The sequence below is a fragment of the Lynx rufus genome, unplaced genomic scaffold (assembly GCF_022079265.1).
Source record: "Lynx rufus isolate CCGP_SWC_20201006 ecotype Redwood Valley unplaced genomic scaffold, mLynRuf1.p SCAF_4, whole genome shotgun sequence".
Lineage (NCBI taxonomy): Eukaryota > Metazoa > Chordata > Mammalia > Carnivora > Felidae > Lynx > Lynx rufus.
Window position 1 is genome coordinate 74,920,086 of NW_025814856.1, and position 13,153 is coordinate 74,933,238.

The 13,153-nt window shown below is 41.9% G+C and overlaps 1 protein-coding gene across 2 annotated transcripts in view; it reads right to left on the reverse strand.

Moving 5' to 3' along the window:
* Positions 1-8,978, reverse strand: part of RALA (RAS like proto-oncogene A) — a 74,465-nt gene extending 65,487 nt beyond the window's left edge. For both annotated transcript variants that reach the window (XR_006965064.1, XM_047095468.1), the window contains exon 1: positions 8,765-8,978. The gene's annotated coding sequence lies outside the window, so the exon portion shown is untranslated. The remainder of the gene's footprint in view (positions 1-8,764) is intronic.
* Between the last annotated feature and the right edge of the window lie 4,175 nt (positions 8,979-13,153).

A 13,153-nucleotide genomic window follows, 5' to 3' on the forward strand; every position in this document is an offset into this window, starting at 1 on the left:
AAGGATAAAAGGAGATAAGCAGAGAAAATGACCAAGTTTTGTTTTATTCTGAAGGACCAAAAAAGCTACTAAAACCCACAAGCAGCAAATAAGAATAAGTGAAGTTATTCTTAGTTGTAGAAGAGTTGAAGAATTGTCTTAGTTGTATCATGGAGACATGTGAAGACCTTGGAGACTAACAGGGTAGTGGGAAAGTTTCCAACAATCCAAGCATTAAGACTACGGCAGCCAAAGACCTCAGGGAAGGGAGATTTTCTGTCACAGACAAATGTCTTACGCAGAAGGATGAGGGGAGACAGACTGTCCTCAGACTTAAAAGGTGAGGGTAGATAAAGTAAGGGGGGGGGGGGAAGGAACAGGAAAAAACCAACCTCCTGCCCAAGCTCTGCCATCAAGGTGCCATCAATTTACCAGAGGGTGAGGCTTGAGGGTCTTCACAGCAAGGCATTCCCAAAACCTCTCAAGGATGAACTGCATGCCAGTGAGGCAATGTGACCCAGAGAGAAAAAGGCAACATGGGTCCTGGGAAAAGCAGAGATGGACAAACGACCTGGTGAGTGAGAGCTCCTCAAAGTTGGGACCAAAAGGGATTATTAAACACCCCACCTAAAAGCGCTCCTGGGACCATGAAGACAGACAACAGACCATGGACTAAGAGTTGTAGGGACTTCTGGGGGAGGAGCACGTCAGCCCAGGGGGCAAGAAATTAATAAATATCCTTCCCTGCACTCCTGGGAAAGGAAATGCTTAGAATGACAAACACAGAAACAGGATGTGGACTGAGAGTTCACCAATGGACCTAGATAATTGTGAAATTATAAGAATTTACGGAAAATGTGCTATTTGAACTTTCTGGGTGAATTAGATGGCAGTCGAATGAAAGCACCCTCTAGAACTTGGGAGGCAACACTGGTGTGTATCCATAACCGGCATGTGGACACCATATATGCTGGATGCCCACCCAACACTTCATTCCACACAAACACATCACTTCCAGCTAGAAGACTGGGTCTTCCAAAACGAATTGTGGAGAAAAAACAGATGATCCAGGCCCTACAAACTTCTCTGGAACAACCCTACATCTGTGTACTCTAGGTCACTCCCAGGGATAAGCTCATTTAATTATAAACCTGACTTGCCATATGACCTACAGACCCAAGGAGCCAAGCCATGACCACATCAATAAAAGGTAAGCCTAATTTATCTGTCTACAATACAAGGACACCACTTAAGACTGTGAAAGCCTAGGGATTCCTAAGTGGCTCAGCTGGTTAAACATCCAACTTCAGCTCAGGTCGATCTCGTGGTTTGTGAGTTCAAGCCCCACATCAGGCTCTCTGCTGCCAGTACAGCTTTGGGTCCTCGGTCCCCCCTCCCCGCCCCTCCTCAGCTTGAGTGGGCTTTCTCTCTCTCTCAAAAATAAATAAACATTAAAAAAAAAAAAAAAAAGACTGCGAAAGCCTAGAAGGGAATCCTTAGATCTTCACAGACCCATGGCAGCTTTAGCCTAGAGGAGAAAAGGAGGTTATCCTATGGCAAGCATGACTGGCTGAGAGAAGACTGCAATGAAGTTCAGAAGAACTATGTGGCAAGGTAAGAACAAAACTTAGGACTGGTTGTGTGAACTGGGAAACCTTATACTAGTCCTCACCTTGCTTATCTTTGTACTTTGCTCTGTCCACTAGGAAAGTCAGTATTTCCTGACTCTAACCACATGCATCTCCATTTAGTGTCTCTTACAGAGACAGTGAAGGACTGCAGGCTTTGAAAGACACGTCCATAGCTAAGATAATATCTGGTACACTGTACATTTTTGTATATTCACAGAAAAAAATAATACAATAAAACAATCAGCATCTCTTATTGAAGACACTGTTATTCCTCTGTTTAACATTGTTCTGGAGATACTAATCAATGCAATTAGATAAGATAAACACTTAGAGGCATAACCATTGGAAAAGAAAGGATTGAAATCTCTACAGGTGACACAATAGTATATCTGAGCCTAAAGGAAGCTCAGTAAAGTAACTGAGTAAAAGTAACTCAAACAATAAGACTTTAGCAAAGTAGCAGGAAAACATGCAGAAATCAGCACTATTCATTTACATGAATAATAACCAATTAGAAGATATAATGTATAAGAAAATTCTATTTATAATGGCAACAACAACAACAAAAGATAAAACACTTAGGAATAAACTCTACAAGAAATGTTCAAAACTTTTACCAAGAAAACTATAGACCTCTCCCCAAAGACACAAAAGTTGATTTAAGAAAGTGAAAAAACATTGCTTGTTCTAGGTTAAGATGTCTCCAACACCATCAAGAAATCAGTTCTAAGTTAAATCATAAGTTTAATGCAATCTCAATAAAAACAGCAATCATCTTTTTAATGAATGGACTTAGAAAAATTGACACCGAAGTGCATATGGAAAAATAAAACACGCAAGAATAGCAAGGACGACACAGAAGAGGACAAGTTATAATGGGGCATAGACCTACCAGATATTAAATCATATACTACGCCCCCATGATTAAACCAGTATGGTACTGGTGCATAAACAGTTCAACAGAGTAAAATACACCCAACTCCATAAAAATTCTAGTATATGACAAAGGGAGCCAAGATTTTTAAAAACTAAATGGCACTGGGACAACTAGAGAGCCATGTAGAAAATGATAACATTATACCCATTCCTCACACCATAAACGTAAATGTACTCCAAATGGGTCAGGAAACTAAATGCGGAAAATGAAACTATAAGAATACCGGAAGGCGGCATGGGTGAATTCCTCTATAACCTGAGGATAAGGAATGACTCTCTAATGATGATGAAAAACTCAGATGCAAAAAATTTAAGGTTAATATATTTAACTACACAAGAACAGACTTTCACACGTCCAAAAAACCCTGTAAGCAATGCCAAAGATGAGTGGGCAAAGTATCTGCAACATACATCAAAGTTACATGGTTAACAATCTTTTTTTGCTTTTAATTTTTTTAATATTTATTTTTAAGAGACAGTGCGAGCACGAGTGAGCAGGGGAGGGGCAGAGGGAGAAGGAGATACAGAATGTGAAGCGAGCTCCAGGCTTTTAGCTGTCAGCACAGAGCCCGACATGGGCTTGAACCCACGAACCACGAGATCATGACCTAAGCCAAAGTCGACGATTAACCGACTGAGCCACCCAGGTGCCCCTAAATGGTTACCATTCTTAAATAAAGAGAACTTTTAAAACCTGAGGGAAAAAGACCAAAAATTATTTAAAAAGTAGTTAAATAACATGAACATTTAATTTTTAAATGTAAAAAAAATGACCCTTTAATGTACAAAAAATGTTCAATTTACAAATTAAAACTATACTGAGATACCATTTCTCACCTATTAGATTGGCAGAAATTCAAAAACTTGACAATGTAGTCCATTGAGGCTGTGGAACTTACACATTGCTGGAAGGTATTCAAAATAGTAGAGTTCCATTAAGAAGAGGAATTTGTCAATATCTAACAAATCTTATATATGCATTTATCCTGAATATTTACCTCCAACAATACAAAGACACACATATGTAAAGATTTTCATTATAACATCATTTATAATTGAAAAATATTGGAAATTACTTAAATGTCCAAGTACAGGACATAGGTTGAATACGCCATGGAATATTCTGCAGTTAAGAAAAAAAAAGTAATTTGTTTTAATTTATGTGTATTATTTTTTTCAAATAGCTACTAAATCTTTAGGACATAAATAATTATTAAATTGTCTGGGCCTATTTAATAAACTGTTAGGTGTTTCTTTTGACCTAGGGATGCTGTGAAAAAATTATTGATATGACAAGGATGTCATGAACTAAAGATTCTGATAAAGGCCTGTGAAGGCTTTTTGTTGTTGTTGTTAATGTTTATTTTTGAAAGAGACAGAGAGAGACAGAGACAGAGTGTGAGCAGGGGAGGGGCAGAGAGAGAGGGAGAGACAGTCTCCGAAGCAGGCTCCAGGCTTTGAGCTGTCAGCACAGAGCCTGATGTGGGGCTTGGACTCATGAGCTGTGAGATGATGACCTGAGCCAAAGTCAGATGCTTAACCTACTAAGCCACCCAGGTGCCCCTTGTGAAGGCTTTTAAGAGTGTATTTATGTATGTACCTATGAGGTTACTATGGACTGTGATCAACAAAATTTACAATAGACTAATGAAGGCACTGTCCATAGTGGTAAGTGCTATGTTAGATTTTACGGCAGCACATAATAGGAGGAACCAGCCCAGTCTTGAAAGTTCCTGGGGTTCTTATTTGATTGGTTGGTTGGTTGGTTTCCTGTTGTTTGAGGGATGAGATCAAGAGAAAGAATCTAATCAAGATACTAAACTGAGTGCTGGAAGATAAGTAGGCATTACTAAATTGGAATAAGGAGGAATGGCTAGAACTAACTACGGAAGAGGAAATGGAGGACTAGGAAAACACTAGCATTCTAGAAGCCTGGTATTGCTGGAACAGAATACCCTGCAAGAGAAGAGATGAGGCTAGAGAGTTAGGTAAGGAGTAGGTCTTGAGAATTTTTTATATGAGATTTAGGGATAAAAGGAGTTTGGATTTTGTTAATGGGCAAGAAAGAGCTGCGAAAGGGCTTAAAGTAGGGGAGTGTCATAACTGCTCTAACCAAGTGTGGAGAAAAGATGGAGGTGGGGTGGCACCAAGAGGCTAACAGGCTGCTGCAGTAATCCAGAACGGACCTAGACAGGGCAGCTGAACTAAAGCATTTGCAATCAGTAGTGGGCAACCTCCATTTTCAATCAGTTACTATGCCAGCTACTCAACTACATTAGAAAGCAGGGATCCTGTGGCTTAGATGACTACAATCGTGACCTTTGTCGAAACCGGGGATCTTTGCCCACCCTTCACAATGCATCTGGGAGTAGAAGTCATTTCATAATCTTACTATGTCTTATTCTCCAACACGACATTGTCAAACTCTGACCTTTAGTTTCAATAAGTGAATTCGGCAACCCAACTGGACCTCAGATTTCAAAGAGATTGTGTGTGTCACAATTCTAACTGTGAATTCTAACTGTGAAGGCTTTTAAGAATAATATCACAATATTTTATGTCAGCTTGCTGATTTTGGCTTGCACAGACTACAATCTTGATGTTGAGCAACTATACCTTTGGGTATAATTACATCAGAGATTTAAATTCTCTTCTAAAGTGTATTCCCATGACTCTTAAAACTCATGGAGCTTTAATTTCATTTTTTTCTATATGGTAGCCAAATCCTTATGAGTGTCATAAGGTAGTAAAAAAGGTGTCTTAGATGTAAAGAAAAAAAGAAAAACTATTACTAATGGGGACTGGAGAATGAGCCATATTTTACTTAGAGCTACATACTTTTTTTTTTTTTTTTAAACCAAGAGATGAACACATCCTTGAAATCAAGCCCATTAAAAGTGCATCTTTTGAGGGGCGCCTGGGTGGCTCAGTCAGTTAAGCGTCTGACTTCGGCTCAGGTCATGATCTCGCGGTCTGTGGGTTTGAGCCCCGAGTCGGGCTCTGTGCTGACAGCTCAGAGCCTGCAGTCTGTTTCAGATTCTGTGTCTCCCTCTTTCTCTGACCCTCCCCTGTTCATGCTCTCTCTCTCTCTGTGTCAAAAATAAATAAATGTTAAAAAAAAAAAATTAAAAAAAAAAAGTGCATTTTTTGAAAGGAAAAAAAAATGCACAGTCTGGGAAAGGGTGAATAGCAATTAGACCCTTACAAGTTCTGCCACCTTTAAGCCTCTACACTAAACCCAAAGAGAAAACGATATATGGTCCGAAATGGTAAAAACAGACCCAAGACAACCCTGCCTCTTTTACCATTCTTCCCAATTCCCCTACAACCTCCCCCACCCCCACCACCTCTAATGAAAGAACTGAAAAACAAGATTTCAGGAAAGGTCACTACAAAATAGGTTTTCCATAGTCCTCTCAAGTAGGAATTATTCAGGTAAAAAAGAATTATTCAGAGGTAAAAAAGCAGTATCAGCACCACTGTTGAGTTCCTAATACTCTACTCCTCCAGGGCACCTATCTGAACAATATCCAACCATTTTTTCATCATGGCATACACAGGAGATGAGAACACTGTATTTGTAGGCACGCTGGAAATAAACAGTGGTAACCCCAGGACCCACTGGATGGCCAAGAGTGCTGAAGGGCCCATTATCTTCACATTCCTGAAGCTCAGCTCAATCAGAATCTTGTTTTTCCTCAGCCTTTTAGGATTAATTGCAATATGCAATGCTCTCAGAATTCATTACTTTCAAATCCAGATTCTAATAATTACTAGCTACTAGCCTCCAGCCAATAATAACTTAGTCTTAGTAAAGTATGGCAAAACTGCCTATCTTACAGAGGTACTGTGGAGATTTAAAAATAATATAACTAAAGCTCTTATCATAGCGCTTGGCAGGCAATCAATGTATACGGATTTATTACCAAGAGGGTTGTTGAATTAAAATAGAAAAATCTGACCTCTGTATAGTGGTGATGTTTCGGAGATAAGAAACTGCAGGCTTCCCTCACCTTAGTGTCTGAGAGTTAAAACATTTTATAAAACAATAAAAACCATAAACTGTCTCCCTACTTCTTCCATATCATAATCTTTTCCCTTCTTAAAAATATCATTGTATTCTAAAAGTGACTGTCCTTGCCCTCCATCCACTAAGGAATACAAGTGTGTATAACACTGATACACATACAAGAAGTGATTCTGGTACGTTTATTTATGTTCTGCAGAAGCTGAGCTGGAAAACCAGTGCAGGACTGCCACCAGACAATTGGAGGGGAAAGAAGATATCAGCACTTTTTTTTTTGGACCTCCCTAAAGTGAAAATAACCCTACCCTCTAGAGACAAAAACTCCCCCCATAAACAAATGTAGACAAGATTCTTCCCTATAAGTAGGCCCTTTCTCCCTGAGAGCCCTGCAAAGATGTGTTGTATGAACTACTTCAAAATAAGTGATACAGATGACTGCACATTCAGCAGTCACAGTAGAGAACACCTGGATCTCTGAAAAGAAATGTGGAAGTGCCTACTGGTAAATCATGCCAAGGTCATACCAGGATGTCAGAGGATTTCATGTACCCATGGGAGAAATAAGCCACTGTAACCAATTCCGTGACGTACCATGTTTTCCCAACAGTGGTGACTCCCAATTTCCTCTTTCTAAGACAAGGAACAGTTATCAACTCCAAACATAAACTTACTATCACTAGAAAATCTCTTAATAACTCTGGATAAACATGCTTAAGTAGTAAGTATTTAAGACTGGAATACAACAAGTTATTATAATGCCTAATCACAATACCCCAAATATAATTTTAACCTTTCAGGGGAGGACAGTTTTGGAAGGACAGCAAAGGATTCTTCTTGAATCGTCCTTTAACCCTGCTAAAAAAACACTAAGACAAAGCAAAGTCTGTATGTGCCAAGAAACTGGAACACAAACAAAAACCCCAACAAAATAAATGTTTCCTGAGGCAACAACTGTGGGATCACCTACACATGCATTCATTCAGTGGAAATACGGGAATAACTTCTTTGTTCCAGGGACATAGCATGAGAACACATGGATGCATAAGACATGGTTCCTGCCCTGAAAAAATTCAAAGTCTAAAAATAATGTCTGAAGAATCACAAGTCATTTTATAGTAATATTGTATTAATAGAGACAGACCCACATAAACGAGTAAGATACATTTAAATACATTAAAAAAGAAGCTAAAAAAAAGCCTTCTGCGAGTTTACTAACAAATTTTGTTATCCGAGTTTGGGAACACGATTAAAGTTGTACTGTACTTTCACGACAAGAATTAACTTATGACACACGTTTTATAAAGCTCCCCCTCCCCCAACCAAACACAATTTGTAAATTGGGTGCTTTTCAGCTTGACACGTAGGGCGTGGCACTGGAGTTCTCACACAACCCTAAAGACACTTGGATAAGCTCTCACAAGTCTGGACGTTCAGGTTTCCCAGCAAAGGCCAGTTAACTCCCTAATTCTCCTTCAACCTTGAAACAACACTGCCACCTCTCTGTGCTGTCATCCCTGCCCACTTACACATATATACCCAGCCTAAAGCATACAAATCACATCTTCCACTCCTGGAAAACCTTAAGGAACGAACCACGAAGGAAACACCCCCTCGCTCAACATCTATATTCTCTTCTTCGTTTTAGAGGCTGGATTACCCTAATATGGGTAAACCAGTGCAGTTCAATGCGGAGCATCTAATGACTTCAGTCTGAAAAAGCCATTCCTTAGACTGGCACAAAACCTTGGCGGAGATGCTTAAAAAGCAACTGCTCTGGTACAGGCGAGGACTGGAAGAAAGGGAAGGAGGGGAGAGGGGCGGAGTGAGGCGCGGGGACTGCGGCGGTGGCGATGGGTCCCCCCAGGTCGCGGGCACCGCCCAGGCGGGGACCTCGGCGCGGCGGGCCAGAGATGCGGGGTGACCTTCCGACGAGGCCAACTCAAGGAGGTGCTGGGCTCGGAGGACCGCGCCGCAGCCGCCGGCTCTCGGGCGTGCAGTCGCCCGCACAGCAGCGAACACCGCGCCCCGGATTCCAGCCTGGGCTCGTCCCCGGGCAGAACGCGGCACTTGCAATCTCCGCGTCCGGGCCCTGAGCCTCGGCCTCGGCCCGCCGCCGCCCGGACACACCCCCGCCGCCGCCGCCCCAGCGGCCCCAACCTCTCCCGGGGCGGCCCGGGCAGGCATCGCTCACCTGCACCGCAAGCCGGTCTGCCGCCCCGCGGGCTCCGGAAGCCGCGGCTGAGCTGGCTTCGGCCGGAGAGAGCTCAGCCCTGGTCGTCTGGGAGGTTCCCCGCCGCGAGAGGCAGAAGGACGAGTCCGACGGGCGGCGGCGGAGCCTGGGCGGCAGGAGGAGGAGGAGGACTAGGGGCGCTCCGCTCTCCAGAGATCCACCCTCCTCCTGGCCGCTCTGCAGCAGCCGCCGCAGATCACTTCCGGGGCGCTGGGAAGCGGGGCGGGGCCGGCTGGGGAGTAACTTCCTGTTCGCGAGCGGAGAAGGGGGTGTTGGGGCAGGAGCTGGAGAACAATGGCCAGGAGGGCGCGGGCTAGCAGGCGTCCACCCTCTGCGTGCCGGGGGCGGGCTGCGCTGCCCTTCGGACGGCCCCACACACGACTCCCAGCGTCCGGCGAGGTGGAGTCGCCTCCCGGGGGCCCGGGAGTGGCCGCGGGCCCCGCGGAGGTTCCCGGATCTCAGCGTCGGCGCCGCGACGTCCTTGTCTCTCTTCTGGGGACCGGGAGGGGGTTCCCGGGGAAGGAGGGGAAAGCAGAGGCCGCCATCTTGCTTCCGGGGGGCAGCCGCTTCTCCCTGGCTGTCCTAGGGTGGAGGCCGCTCTGTCCTGTGGTCGGGGTTTCCCAAAGGGGAGCTGGCGACGTGGCTCGTCGCGGGCCGAATCCTTGGAGATGGTTTGGTCAGTCTCCTGGCCTGGCTGGAGGGTTTCGGTACCTGCGCTGGGCCTCATATCTAACTGCTGATCCCTGGAGAACTCGCCCCCCGCGGATGGTCTGTGATCTTTTGCTGAGAGCACTTGAACCCCCTGGACACCGCAGGTCTGGTGTCGGGTGTGGCGCTGAGATCAAACGTCGGCCCCGTGTTGTGATTTGGTAGCTTAAGTTAGAAGTAGTTCCACTAAATCTGTTGCTTTATTTGAATCCTTCCACAGGTTCGAAATAGATCTTTTGCCTAACATCCCTTAGCAAATAGAGTCTTATCTCCTGCCATTTATTTATTACCTTTTCTCCACCCCCTCCCCACCCCTATTGAGTACCCACTCCCTGTTTTGCACACCTCGTTCAAGGAATGCCCAGTCTGATGCGCAGACATAAAAGCAAATAATTCTGATTGGAAGTGTATATATCGAGGTGTACAGAGGAAAGAATAGATGACCACTAACTGTGTTAGAGTTTCAAGATAAGGGATTTCCCAGCACAAACAAGAGATGGGATGGCAAATCCAGATCTTAACAAAAAAGACGTGCAGCCCATGGACAGATAATACGTGTTTAGAAGTCTGAGTAGTAATTACAGGGTTTAAAGTTCAAGCCTGGGTTACTGAAAAAAGATGAGTCCGGAGAAGCAGATAGGAACCAAATCGTGAACTGTGTTTCATGTCTTGGTGAGGCCATGGATAGAGGAATGAGCCTGGATAGATTTACAATTTAGGCTGTTGGTGGAGGATGTTAGTTGAGGGGAGGAGTAGGGCAGGAGGGCTTGTAGACAAGGGACGTTACAGAAATCCAGAGAAAGGATAAGGACCATTATGTGAATGGTAGTTGGCATCCAAAAAACATGGATTCCTAAAATATCAGGATGCCAGATCAACTGAATGTAAATGTAATTGCTGAGGGCAGATTCTGGGTAAGGGAACGGAAGTAGCAATAATGATTCCTTGTTTTGGTTTGGGGGGGGAGGGTAAAGTTGTAAAAAGGAGATAGTGAATGGCTGGACTCCGGCAGGGGATGTGGAAAAGTGCCATTTGGGACCTGGTGAGTGAAGTATCAGCGGTGCAGTCCAATGGCAGTTGCTACATGGGTCTGGAAGCTCTGAGGGAGATTCTGGGCTGAAGTTAAAAACATCACAGGCTTTGTATCACCACATCCAAGCCCACTGCAGTCTCCCTTTATTGAGCACAGTTTCAAAACCACTTCTTTCATGCTACCTTTTCTTGGGCAAATTGCTGAAATAGAACATTTTTAAAATCCCCCATGCTAATACTCAAATGTTTAATGTTCTTGTAAGGACCAGAAAGGTCAGGCTTACAAGAAACTGAATATGACGATGGTACCTAGTATAGCGTTACAAACTCAAGAGATGAAGTATCATGATTGATTTCACAATTTTTTTAACATTTAATCATTGACAATAGTTTATATATTTACTTTTGACATTAGCTTATTTAAAGTGGCCACAGACTAAGCACTGAGGATGATAGGTTGCACAAATACCTGTTGAATGGAGAATTAGAAGAAGGATGACTTCAAGAAGAGTGAGCAGTGGGAACACAATGAAAGACAACCACAAGTTCATTAGTCAGCCTGTCTCAGCTGCTTTTTGGTTGTTCATAGCCATGCTAACCTAGCTGAAAGCAGTCAGAAATAGAATGGATTATTTTGAGCCGAGGCTTCAGAAAGCTACAAATAACAAAAGCCCTGTAAATAATAGCTACAGCGGCAAACCAGAGACTAATTATTAGTTTTTACTCAGCATTTTTTAACATAAAAAATGAGGAACTCTCACCTTTAGTTCTTAGATTATTCAAATACATTATTCTCAGTCTTTCTAGAGTAGAAATACATGTAGGTGTTTTAAACAACTGTATAATGGATACCATAGTGAACTGGAAATGAGAACAATGACCTCAAGTCACTTTTTTGTTCTTTGCTCACCATATGACCCTAGCAAAGTCACTTAACCTCTCCCTGCCCTAGTTTTTGACTGTAAAATAGAAATAATAATAGCCTTCTACTGGCCTGCCTCTCAGAGATATAAGAAATAACAAATTAATACTTTAAAAGCTCTTTGAGGTACTTGGATGAAAGGGTATAATTGTAACTACATATTATTAATAATTAGCACTAATATCCTGAAGAACTCATGAGCATTCCTAAATTTGTTGCCTGAGCAACTCAACATGAAGGATTCTGTTTTTGAAATGGGTTTCGATTAAAAAAAAAAAAATAGGGTTAGATTTCTTTTTGACTTATGAGTTTAATTTTTATTATTTATGATCAAACCTTATGTGTTAAATATAGTATGAGTAAAAAGTAAAAGAAATTTTAGTAACTACAGTCCTAGATTCACTGCTGTTATAGCTAATATATGCTTTGGGAGGATGTATAGGTAGGTATGCTTTTGTCAGAATCTTGTTTAGAAATAAATGATTAGTTTACTGCAGTCCTTTAACTGGAATTTTCTATGAAAGCATTACTCATGTCCCTATAGAATAATAAGAATTTGACATGCAATTCCATGGTTGTCAGAAACATGAAACATTCCTGTGAATCTTCTGTCATTTCCATCATTATTTAATCAGAAATACAAAATAAAATGTATAGGCCTGTGAACTTTTGTCCAATGTCTATCCTTAAAGTAGATGAAATTTTGCCCATTAGATTAGTGGCTTCGGTATTTTTTTTGAAAGGTATATGCATATATAAACACATTTAAACATATTCATGGCAATATAATGTGCACATTTTATGCACACACTCATTATCTGCCAATTCATGAAAATATTAATGTACAATAAGTACAGGTATAGGAACAACTGTTAACAACAAAAGCTTCTTGGAAGGGTGTATTGGCCAGATAAGAAAGCAGTTGGTTATTAGCAATTTGTCACTATTGATGGGAAAGAAACTCAGAATACATGTTTATCATTAGTAGAGTTATGAATGCTGTCTATAGTACTCATGACACCATAACATATTATTTCATTTTGTTTTCACAACAACTTTGTGAGGCTCGCATTGTTCAAAAAAATAGGCTCAGAGGCTTAAAGACTTGCTACAAATTGTCAAGTAGCAGAGTCAAAGTCAAATTTTTGAGATTTGCAAATGCACTGTTCCCTGTAGGACTTTATACCATGGTTACCAGCTTGATATGACAGTTATGCCAGAATATATTTAGAATAGGGACATTTCTGGCTTAAGATTGCTTGCCTGCAGAATCTAAAATTCAGCCAAACTTAAAATTTTAAAACTTAAACTGCTATTCTTGTGTTTATGGCTGTGTCTTCACCAAAAAGGCAGGAACTTTGTTTTATTCATCTTTGTCTTCTTTATGATGTCAGGCATAAATACTCAAAAGCATTTTAGGGATGAAAATAAAAAGTATCTTGTGATGATCCGTTGAATACTTAAAGAAAAAAACCCATATTTATAATCACCTCGGAAACTTTTAGGGGTGTATTTGTGTGTGTGTGTGTGTGTGTGTGTGTGTGTGTGTGTGCACGTTTTCCACACATTGAGGAAAAGATCATTTGTTTTGGTTTGCTTTATAATTTAACTTAGTGAGGCCATTGCCTCAGTTTCCTCCTTCACTTTTATTGGCATCAGGCCTTGGAGGGGTAGGCTTATACAGGTAC